This window comes from Podarcis liolepis (genome assembly GCF_965112155.1).
Source record: "Podarcis liolepis genome assembly, chromosome: 9".
Taxonomy (NCBI): Eukaryota; Metazoa; Chordata; class Lepidosauria; order Squamata; family Lacertidae; genus Podarcis; species Podarcis liolepis.
The window spans coordinates 74720187-74732185 of record NC_139564.1 but is presented as its reverse complement, the minus strand read 5'-3'; positions in this window follow the sequence as shown (position 1 = coordinate 74732185).

Below are 11999 nucleotides of genomic sequence, written 5' to 3'. Positions count from 1 at the left end.
ACAGTAATCAAACGTGGAGAAATAAAGTAATGCATTTTGCTTGCTTGTGTGAGCCAGCCCAAAGTCACAAACTACTGAAATTTACTTCAATTCTCCCATCTTAGCCGCATGCCATTATAACCCAAATAAATAGAACTCTTCTCTATTTTAATCACTGGTTATCTAAACGTTTTAGATTTCATTTTAGACACTGAGCTTTTGAGTTGCTTGGCTGAATCCTTGAAGTACCGTATATTTTAGTATGGGCAAGTTGTGTTTGCTGGCATGTGAGAGTTTTTGAAAATGTGTTTCTTGGTTCTAATTTGGATTATGGAGTGGGAGGACTCACTAGCGCAGAAATGAAGGCATTGCTTGCCCCCGCACGACTGGAAGTCACTGTATGAAACAAACATCTCTGCTATGATTGATGGCTTTACAATGCTGGAGGCAATTTGTTTTGTATTTAATTCTTCCTGCTTTTGTGGGTAAAATTAGCAACTAAATAACCATCAACAGCTAGCTGGCTATCAAGGCTGCATAATACACTGTTGTTGCTCATTTTCATTTCTGCCGTGAGCTTATGAATCAGAAGCTGGCTATGAATCACTGGGCTTGAATGTTCTCTTATACTCCACCCCCCCCCCGCCAAAGTTATTTGTACATTTTATCACCATCTTCATAAATTCATAAATGGCATTTTCCAAACATGCAAACAAAACTAAAGGAAAAACTTGGTATAAAATATAGCTAACAATATGCATTTCTTTCTCAGGTAACATCAAGTTTTGTCTAATTGCATCTCACTCTCTTAGTTTCTAGCACACATGAACCTCAGACAACTTTCAGTTGTAGCCAAGTTCTATTTTGTAGGATGGCAAAGGAATCACAAAATTAAACAACTGCACCTGAGATTTTAAAAAAATGTACAGTTGCACTGTCTGTTGATTCTGGGTCAGGGAGTTCCATCCATTTGTAAAAGAGAAGCAACAGCTTTGTCAAAGGTATTGTAGCAGAAAACATATTACAATGTGGTATAGCGTCAATGTACCAAAAAGCTGGCCACATGACCTGGAAACCGTACGCTGGCTCGTTCAGCCAGTAAAGCGAGATGATCGCCGCAACCCCAGAGTCGTCCATGACTGGACCTAATGGTCAGGGGTCCCTTTACCTTTACCAAAAAGCTGACATTATGTATCGTATATTATAGTGGTGTGCACTAAGCATAAGGTTTGCTTTGGACCACAACTTGGTACTTTGAAAAACAATCCAACTTATTTGGGTGCTTTGGGAACCAAACAATTTGATTTGTACCTAAATCCCAATTCATTATTAATGAGAACGTTTAAAAATGACTAGAATTTTTTACATCTGACAGAAATGAATGACCTTTGCAGGTCTAGTAGATATAGCATGTCAAATTACAGATAAAAAGGTCTGAGTGTGGGTGGGTGGAAGATGCCTTTAAACGTTGACTGGAGGAGGCACATATATCACTTTTTGGACTTTATGGCAGAACTGGATGAAATTTGCAGGCTGGTTAGCCCCTTCTGATGGAATAACCTACTTCCCAGGCCATCTCTTGACACTGGAAACTGAGTCTAACTATTAAGAGCCCGACATCCGGTTTAACTCTCCAAGCATTGATTTGACAGTTACTAAATCCAGGAATTACGTGTACCTTGCAGCCACAAACTCTGGCACCTAAACTTATAACAATACAATGAAGGTGGGGATTTTAACTGTGCCCTTCTAGGTCCAACCCTCTAACCTGTACATCTTATTTTAATAATAATAATAATAATAATAATAATAATAATAATAATGGTTGTTGTTTGTTTGTTTGTTTGTACCCCACCCATCTGACTGGGTTGCCTCAGTCTTCCAGCATATATAAAAACATAATAAAACATTAAACCTTAAAAAGGTTCCCTATACAGGGCTGCCTTCAGATGTTTCCTAAATGTTATAAAATTACTCATCTCCTTAACATCTGATTGGAGGGCATTCCACAGGGTGGGTGCCACCACCAAAAAGGCCCTCTGCCTGATTCCCTGAAGCTTAACTTCTTGCAGTGTGGGAACTCCCAGAAGGCCCTTGATGCTGGATCTCATTGTCCAGGCTAAACAACATTTTGCTACCTTTCTTTTAGCTGAGAAGATTAGGAGAAGTGCAAAATCCAAAGAATAATTACATTCTGATACATGTATCCGAGAGGTGCAAATTAGGTGGGTTTGCTTAAAAATGTGGATCAGATAAAATTCTCCTCTGTACCTAGTCAATGCACAGCAGGCTTGGACAGGTAAGAAGAAATATGTCTGGGTAGTCCAGTCTTACTAAAGGTAATGGGATTTTCTCCTAATTTTTAGATTTGTGTTCAGTTACACAGTGAATAGCTTTGGGGAGAAAAAATCATTGTTGCAGCTGTTACAGTTTTCATTAAAAAATACTTAAGACTCTGGATGAAAACTGCAATCCTGGAGAGAGAATGAAAATGCCTGTCCGTTGGCTGACATTATTATGGCATTATTGGCCTATTCCTCCAGCTAATGCTTATCAGTTAACAGGTGCTGAGTTTCTTGCCAGGCATTGAAAAAAAGTGACATTTGTGTCTTTAGGTAGATAGAAGATGGTGGTTTTCTTTCTTCAGTTACAGTTATTTAAGTGGACTCTCTTCCTGTGCCTCTCCTGCCCTTCTTCATCAATATGCTCTCACTTTTCAGGCCACAGACAGCTTGCCTTGGAACAGCAGGTTTAATATATGGATGAGAAGGTTGCAGTCTCCGTTTGGGTGAGAGACAGGAGATACTGTCCCTGCATTTCCGCTTGCCCTGTGCCTAGAAAGCATGGGTCTGAGAGGCTTCCCACTTGTCCAACCACTTTCCCCAAGGAAACCCACTGTTTACCACTAAATTCAGTGGTAAACAGTGAGTTTTCCTGAGGGAAAGCGGTGGGACGAATGAACGTGTGGACGAGCCCTGAGCAGATATTTCTTCCTCTACCTCCATCCAAGTTACTTCTACTCATTTTGCTTTCTGACTCAATCCTCAGGTGCGGATAGGGAAACAAAGATAAGGCCCCAGTGATCCTAGATAGCCTTGGTAGTTGTGGGAATGCTCAGGGTGACAGGAGAGCATATATTGTTTATTAATATCCTCCCTAACCTGCACTAGCAAGTTTCTTTACTTAGCAGAGTTTACATTCCCCTTTCATACATGCACAGCAGATGGCTTGTTGCAGGCTTGTGTAAGCCTCTCACTATCATACAATTCAGTACTGAATTGTATGTTCCTGGAAAGTTCCCTGTTAAACCCTCTTAAAAGAATGAAGACACGACAATCTTATTTAAAGTCAATAAATGAAATTTACACACATCTGTTCACGGTTGGATTCCTGAAGGCAGATTTCGTTACAAATATGTACACGTGGAGCTGCCCCATATGGGGGAATAACCCCACTGCTCCTGCTAGCTAAGCAGAACTAGCAGGACTAGCAGGAGCAGTCCTAGCTAAAAAGCTGGTCTAACGGTGAAGGAAGATGGAAAAGAGGGAGAGTAGCAGCATGCCTTGTCCTTTTACCAGGTCTGGAAAGGCCACACCCACCCACTAGTCACATGCAAGGAAGGATGCTCCAGCCCAGGAGGAACAGGAAGTTTTGACTGGCTGGACCAACATCCGCTTGCATGTCTGCTCTAGGAAAACAAGGAAAGTTGTATTTGACTGCTCCCAGTGGAATACACCCCACAGTAGTGATCCGCCCCACACAAACGCTGAAGGAGGGTTACCATCAACCCGAGAATCCCTCCAGCTGAATCACCAACATTTGGGAACAGGCTGTAGGTGTTGGTGATGAAAGAAAGGCATGCACAGATGCCAAAGTTCAACCTGACAACACACCTGCCTCAAAAACAGAGGCACACCAGCTTGCCCCGGTTCCCTACATAGGCCTTAGACCCAGGGCAGAAGCAGCTTGGCAGAGAAGGGTTATACTAGAGTTTTACGAGAACTAGTCCCCGCCCTCCCCACATTCATGTATGCAGTATACAATATTGCAGCCTAATAATAAATAATAATAATAATAATAATAATAATAATAATAATAATATCACATTTTAAAAAAGGTAAAAGGTACCCCTGCCCGTACGGGCCAGTCATGACCGACTCTAGGGTTGTGCACTCATCTCACTTAAGAGGCCGGGAGCCGGCGCCGTCCGAAGAGACTTCCGGGTCACGTGGCCAGCGTGACGAAGCTGCACTGGTGAGCCAGCACCAGCGCCACACACGGAAACACCGTTTACCTTCCCACTATAAAGCGGTACCTATTTATCTACTTGCACTTAGGGGTGCTTTCGAACTGCTAGGTGAGCAGGAGCTGGGACCGAACGACGGGAGCTCACCCCGCCGCAGGGATTCGAACCGCCGACCTTACGATCAGCAAGTCCTAGGCACTGAGGTTTTACCCACAGCGCCAGCCGCGTCCCTAATATCACATTTAGGGCATGAGAAATGATGACATGATTAAAGCTGCATCTCATGCATTAATAGTGTAAGGTCATTTTAAACAGGAAGAGAGAATTTTAAATAACCTCGGTCTTTAATGTAAATATACAGCTATGAAAAACTTATTTACAGTAAATGAGTGAGGGCTTTTTCTACAGTAAAAGGGCTTTCTAGGTAAAGGTAAAGGGACCTCTGACCATTAGGACCAGTCGTGGACGACTCTGGGGTTGCGGCAGTCATCTCGCTTTATTGGCCAAGGGAGCTGGCATACAGCTTCCGGTTCGTGTGGCCAGCATGACTAAGCCGCTTCTGGCGAACCAGAGCAGCCCATGGAAACGCCGTTTACCTTCCCGCCGGAGTGGTACCGATTTATCTACTTGCACTTTGACGTGCTTTCAAACTGCTAGGTTGGCAGGAGCAGGGACTGAGCAATGGGAGCTCACCCCATTGCGGGGATTCGAAAAAGGGCTTTCTAACTGTGTCTAAATGTCACAGGGAAATCCCAGATGAAACTATTACTGTGGTATCTATTGATAACCCCAACCCCTCTTTAATCCAAAATGAATCGAGAGACAGAAGGAGCAATTTAAAACCATGCTGTTGAGAACAATTTCACTGACTTAGAAGTATATTCAGCCACAGACTGTTGAAAAGACCACCATAGCTTTAAGGCACCATGATAAAAGGGAGACAGGGAAACCTGCAGCCTGCAAAAGAAGCCTAATTTATAATTAATTTGATCCACAATTTCTATGGCTGCCACCTAATTAAAGGAATTTTAATCAATTAATCACCAGACTTTATTCTCCATCCATTGGCAGAAATATAAAGAATAAAAAAGGTTCCAGACAACTTAAAAATAAAAGTACTTGGTTAGAAAAAAGATCATACACTCTTGGGGTTAGCAAAGAGGCAGGCTGTAAAAATCTCAATTTTGGAAAGATTCAGTTCACTTGGTTTTTCTTGCAGTTGGGAGCCGCTGGTTGCATGGCTCCTTGTTTGTTCCAGGAAGCACAAAGGGGGGGGGGAGAATGGGAGGGTGGTAACAGAAGGCTGCAGGGAGCCTGCTAAACTCCGTCCTCACTGGCAACCTGAGCTCAGATTAACCCTTTCATGAACACAAGTGTGAATCAGTAACTGCATATTACAGCAGAAGTCCCCAATTGTGGGCAGTCTGCAGTTAACTGAGGTTCTGTTTTTTGTCAATCTTTAGCACTTTCACTAATTAATTTGTTTGATTCAGTGATTAATATTGCTACATTTCCCAGAGTTTCCTGCGATGAGGGATTGACTCTTGAACTTGTTCAGTATAATTGTTTAATTGGCACTGAAGGGGAGACTCCTTGGATGTGCATTGCTAACATTGGGGATTTTCCATAGCAGCCCACGGAGAGCTCTCTGAGCTCTAACTTGTTGAGAATTAACTGTGAACGTCTCTGCTCTTATACTGAGTGTTTAAGTTTAGATCATGTGATGAAGGGATTCAGTTGCAAATTCACAGTCTTGGAAGGATGGGACTGTTTTCTTTGTTTTCAGGAACTGTGGGAGAAGGCTGTGCAAATGACTCACTTCAAGGTGGTTACAGCGTCTACAACTCTACAATTCTATGATTCTATTTGAATGTATCACAGATTGTTTTGTACTTATTTTTGAAGAAGTTCTGGTTAGTAAAGCTTGAATCAAACATATGGGTCTGGACAATGTTTTAATGCAAAAGGAATCGGTTTTTATGCATCCAGTTGCTTCATGCTGCACAATATTAATACCTGCAATACAAATTGTAGCTGGGGGGAAAGTGGGGGTCTCCTAACAATTTACAGCACCCTTAACAAACTACAATTCCCATAATTCTTTGGGGGGAAGCCCTGGCTATTTAGAATGGCCTCATAGGGCATCATATTGTGTGAATGTGGCCCTAATCTCAGATTCCACCCCCCACTCCCCCAAAAACATTATGACATAGGTTCACTTTCAATTAAAGCATATTTGAGTATTTGCAAGACATTACTATTTTATTTAAAAATAAAAAGGAATTCAAGAATCTTCTAGTATTTCTTTATTTAAAAGATGGTTGCATGCAAGAGTGCGCTGTGGCTTTTATATTTTTTAAAGCCTGCTTGAATCATATGCACCTCTCAATAAAATTATGAGCTGCTGGAGGAACAATTCACCCACTCTGTATATAAATATAAATAATATAAATATACTATCATTTGCTAACAAAAACATTAAAAATTTAGTCCGTTTTATGGCAGTAGTCATTTTGAAACAAAATGCTGTCAGTTTTGAGTCTCTTCCTCACAAATGAATTTCACCTCAACCCCAAAATGTAGTTCTAACAAGACAAAAACTTTTGAAGTGGGTGAGATATGGTCCTTGTCAATTCAGTACATGAAAAAGTGCCCTTTCATTAACTTACTACTTTCTCCCAATGTGCTTCCTGTTGATTTTAAAGGTAAAAAAATCACAGAATTTAAAGAAAACACCTGATGTGTTTAAAAGGCATGTACACAAACAGAAAGTCATAGTCCGGACCACCACACATAAGGAAATGCTTTTTAAAGGCCTCATTGCTTTTAGGAAAGGGATCCTGGTGGTTGTTAGGTCTTCAAAGATAGAAATTACTCCGATAAATGAAACAGTTGCTTGCTCTGGCCGCCTGGCCACTTTCTGAGGGCGACAAATTCCAGGGGTTCCAGGCGCTTACCTGTGGTTCAGTTTCCTTGGAATGAGTGGAGACAATGGTGTCTTTGGAATATACGATTTATTTACACATCTATACAATCTGAGACTATGATGGAGATGCTCACAGCACCCAAGGGTCTTGCTTCTCCCATAGCCACAGCCTTGGATCCCAGCAGGAATCAGGCATGGCTCTGCCAACAGCCTGCCAGCTTCTAGCTCACATAATTCAACTCTCAGCTCTGGCCTTTGTTTTGCTAATTACCAGTGAGATGAAACTCATAACAATACAATAAAACGGAGTGAATGGAATGGGGCGCATTGGTCTCATTTTCCATTGCTTTTAAGATGACTGCATACTCCTAGCCTACAGGTCTGGCCTGGATTTGGTTGCAGTAGAACTTTGCCCCTGCCCAATCCTTGTTGACATGTTATGGTTTTGAGTAGTTTATAGTATTTGATATCTAATAGTTTTGAGTAGTTTATAGCATTTGATTGGGTGAGCTCCCGTTGCTCCGTCCCAGCTCCTGTCAACCTAGCAGTTTGAAAGCATGCCAGTGCAAGTAGATAAATAGGTACCACTGCAGTGGGAAGATAAATGGCGTTTCTGTGCACTCTGGTTTCCATCACAGTGTTCCATTGTGCCAGAAGCAGCTTAGTCATGCTGGCCACATGACCCAGAAAGCTGTTTGTGGACAAATGCCGCCTCCCTTGGCCTGAAAAGTGAGATAAGTGCCACACCCCTTAGTCGCCTTTGACTGGACTTAACCGTCCAGGGGTCGTTTACCTTTACCTTTTACTCAGGGGCACATAACACCCAAAAGAAATTGGCAGGTGTCATTCACAGCCATTTTATGCAAACTTGAAGTAAAGACTGCATGGTTTAAGGAGATGACTGTATCTACTTTTGGAGATCACTGTAGACCACAGGAGGAAAAATGGTCTTTTTGGTAAGGCCCACGCCACACAGGCCTTTATAGGTCGAACCTCGAACCAAGCTTTAAGTTGTGCCCAGAAACCTGTGAGGTCTCAGTTAAGACAGCAGAGCATGGTACCCAATGCAGTGCACTCCCTTCGCACTTGGTCTATGACTCCCAGCATCCCCAATCAGCATGCCCAATGGTCAGGGCTGATGGGAGCTGAAATCCAACAACAGCCAGAGGCCACCATCCGAAGAAGCATGGATGTGATGTAATCTGTGGAATTCTGGAGGAACACAACAACTTTCACTAGCTAGGGATGCCTTCAGTTGCATAATGAAGACATCTACTGCAGAAGGATAGCTAGCTGTGAGGCTAATACAAAGCCAGAATAGGGATTCAGTTATCCACTTCAGTGGTTTTATTCATCTTAAATGCTTGCTGCCTTTCAAAGTTCTGTCTCTGGAGAGGCATGGCCTTTCTCTTCTGTGTTCCCATGGCCATGGCAATGCAGAGTTCAGATCCTTAGATCCTTCAGACTGTGGTCTCCATTCTGTTTTGATGAGCTCCATTTTAAAGTCCCAAGGGAACTTTACCCAGAGCAAAACTCATCCCTCACCTCTACTCATGTGATGCACACTTTCCTTGGACTAATATATCTGCCAAGGGCTCTTCATCACGAAGTCCCATTTCTGAAACAGAACAAATAAAAAGGACTCCAAGGTAAATGAAGTGTCTCCAGTCAAGCAATATTGAACTGAGCTTTAAATGAGTTATGAAACACATTCTCAATGAAGCAGCCCATTATGAACCCAGAAGTCTATAGACTTCAGCGATTATAGTGAGTTATATAGTCTCCTGAAAATTCATGAAAACAAATAACATTATTCTGTTTTCCTTGCTTTTTTTTTTTTTTACAAATGGTGTAAATCTCATGTTAAATGATGTTCTGCAAAGAACGCTAATACTGGTTTTTTAAAAAATAAATAAATGGCAAAGTGAATTCTGTATTATGATCCTTTGTGTAATATATTGCATTATGAGAGTTAGTACAATAAATAAAAAGGTGAGCTGTTGAATGCCAGGTCATCTGTGAATCAGATCCATTACCCTATTGCCGATGGGGAAGCCAATCTGGTCTGTATTACTGAGACCTGGGTGGGTGTGAAGGGTGGAGTTGGTCTCTCTCAGCTGGGTTCTTGGGGGCAGCACCAGGGCACACTTGGGCAACTGGGACAGATTAGGCTACAGTGGTGTCCAAACTTGTTGCAAAAAGGGCCAGACTCGATAAAGTGAACGGCCATGAGGGCCAACCACAGTTGTTGAGCTTTCTTCAGGATTGAAGTTGTTGAGGTTTTCTTAGGATTTTACCCCAGGTAATAAACTGCCACAGGGACTGGATTAAACCAACCGGTGGGCCAGATTAGGCCCCCGAAACAGACTTTGGACATGCCTGGAGGGGTTCTGCTGGTCTACTGCTGGAAAAGAAGCGGGTGATCTGAAGGTGGGAGATATTTAATTAGTGCTAAAGGTAAAGGTACCCCTGACCGTTAGGTCCAGTCGCGGATGACTCTGGGGTTGCACGCTCATCTAACTTAGTGTTAGGTACCATCTATATATTATTTTCATAAAATTCTCCCTCAAGGTGTAACATGCTGTGAATTTCTGCCCAGATTCCCACAACTTTCCTCATGATTCTAATTCTATGTTATGCACACATCCCGGGCCCAGTGGATCATGGATTTCTCTTTCTAGCAATGGCTTATACATCCTCAAAATCAATTTACTTCTGTTTTCTATTAGTTGCGTGTCGAGGTCCCCAGGCCACCCCCCAAATAACTCACAACGCACACTTAATTTTTGTTTAAGGTTTTTGGCATAATTTTGGCCACAACTTTATTTAATTACAAAACCGTGAGTGGTTGTTTAGGCATTGGTTAAGACTATCTGTCCCCCTGCCTGGGGACAGAACTGACTTCCGGGCACCACCGAAAGACAGTGCGGGGGAAAGCAAGTCGGGGAGAAATGGAGCTGAGTCACAGACCCTCAATTCTCATCCGCATGCTCCCCGAAGGCTTGCCGGCCCTAGTCCCATTCCAGGGATTGGACGAAAAGATGGCAAGCCCCAGGATTCCTTTAACGGAATTCCCTTTCCGCAGCAACCATGGAGGGGCAGGCCCAGCCTATCCTAACCCCTCCTCCACCAGATTTATAACCAATGCCTAACCACAACCTTACAAGTTGTGACGATTTGCTACGCAGTAGGCAAAAACCAAATGGCCCAGCCAATCAGCCAGATGGACAAAATTCCTACCAGGCCCCTGCCCCAACGGCAGACGACCCCATGACAGGCATAGCAAGGTGAACGTAACAACCCCTTACTCAAGGGCGGGTGGGCGGGTGATCCATTGCACACAGCAAAGAGAAAGCTCCAGGCTGCGTGCAGAGTATTTAAACATTTTACCCCTCCCACCAAAATTGCAACATAACTTTTACCCCAGCAACCCAGTGAACCAATCGCTGCCCCAGGCCATCTTTAGAGACCCAGAGGGGTGGCTCGGCAGACCCCGCCACAACATGTGCTCTCCATGAAGGAGAACACGCTTTCCCTTTCAAATTGGGTTGCACATATGTGCACATAAACCGTATATCATAAAGACACCTCAGACTCCGCTGTACCTCATTTCCAAAGAAAACACGAACTCCAGGGAAGCACCTAGATCCCTAGAATTTCACACCGCTTGGAGATGGAGTGGTGTGTAATGACATGTTAAGCTGGCATGCTACACTGCTGCATGTGCTGAGCAGTCGTGGGAGTAAGAAGGACCAGAGATGGAGGCATTTGACACAGAGCTGTCCCCATTAGCCTCATGCCAACATCCTGAGCTAATGGTCCCTTCACTCACTCTATTTTTCTATATCCGTGGAGCAGTTGGTGCTCCCTGAAGCATTTTCAAGTGCTCCACGAAGAGACTGGAAATAAAAATAAATAAATACGTGCCTTTGGCGTATGAGTGATGATAGTGCTTCATGACAAATTTATCTCCTGAAAAGTGCCCCATGAGTCAGAAAGTTTGGGAACCACTGTTCAATGCTATAAGCAAGATGAGATAACTTCCCTGGTAAGAATAGCATTAAGAGAGATTAAGAAAATGTTGAAATATACATATGTTAAAAAACCAGAAGCATTTCTACTGGGAATTGTAGGTACAGAAATTAACAGACAAGATATTAAGTTTTTCCTATACGCAACAATGACAGCAAGAATTTTATTAGCACAGAAGTGGAAACAAGAGGAATTACCGACAAAGGAAGAATGGCAATTGAAGCTAATGGAATATGTGGAACTGGCCAAAATGACGGGAAGAATCCGAGAACAGCAGGACCAAATGATCATCAAGGACTGGACCAAATTTGTAAATTGTTTGAAAGACATTTGTATTTAATCAAATACGTTGGTAGGATTGCAAGAAGCTTTGTAAGGAAAGGTACAAAAACCACTGCAGATTAGTATAAGAATGTATGATGTTTTTATTTTTTTTATTTTTTAAAGCAATGGTTCAATACTGAAAATGAAGAAATTAGAAATGAAAGATAGAAAATCATAAGGAAGGTTTGAAGGAAGTCAGGGCCCTAAAAAGCTAAATGTATAATATAAGACGAGATATTGCAATGGAAAGCATTATTGTAAAACTAATAAAAATGATAGGGGGGGGGAAGAATAGTATTCTAAGCCGGAGAAAAATGTTTGGGGTCAGTATTGCAAGCATTTCAACCTGACGAGCTTTATATTTCTGAACTAAGAAATAAGTTTTTAAAAAAGGAAAAAAACCCAGCAACATCACTATTAAGCTCCTTAAAGACTCAGCTAAAACTAAGGTAAAGGTAAAGGTAAAGTTACCCCTGCCGGTACGGGCCAGTC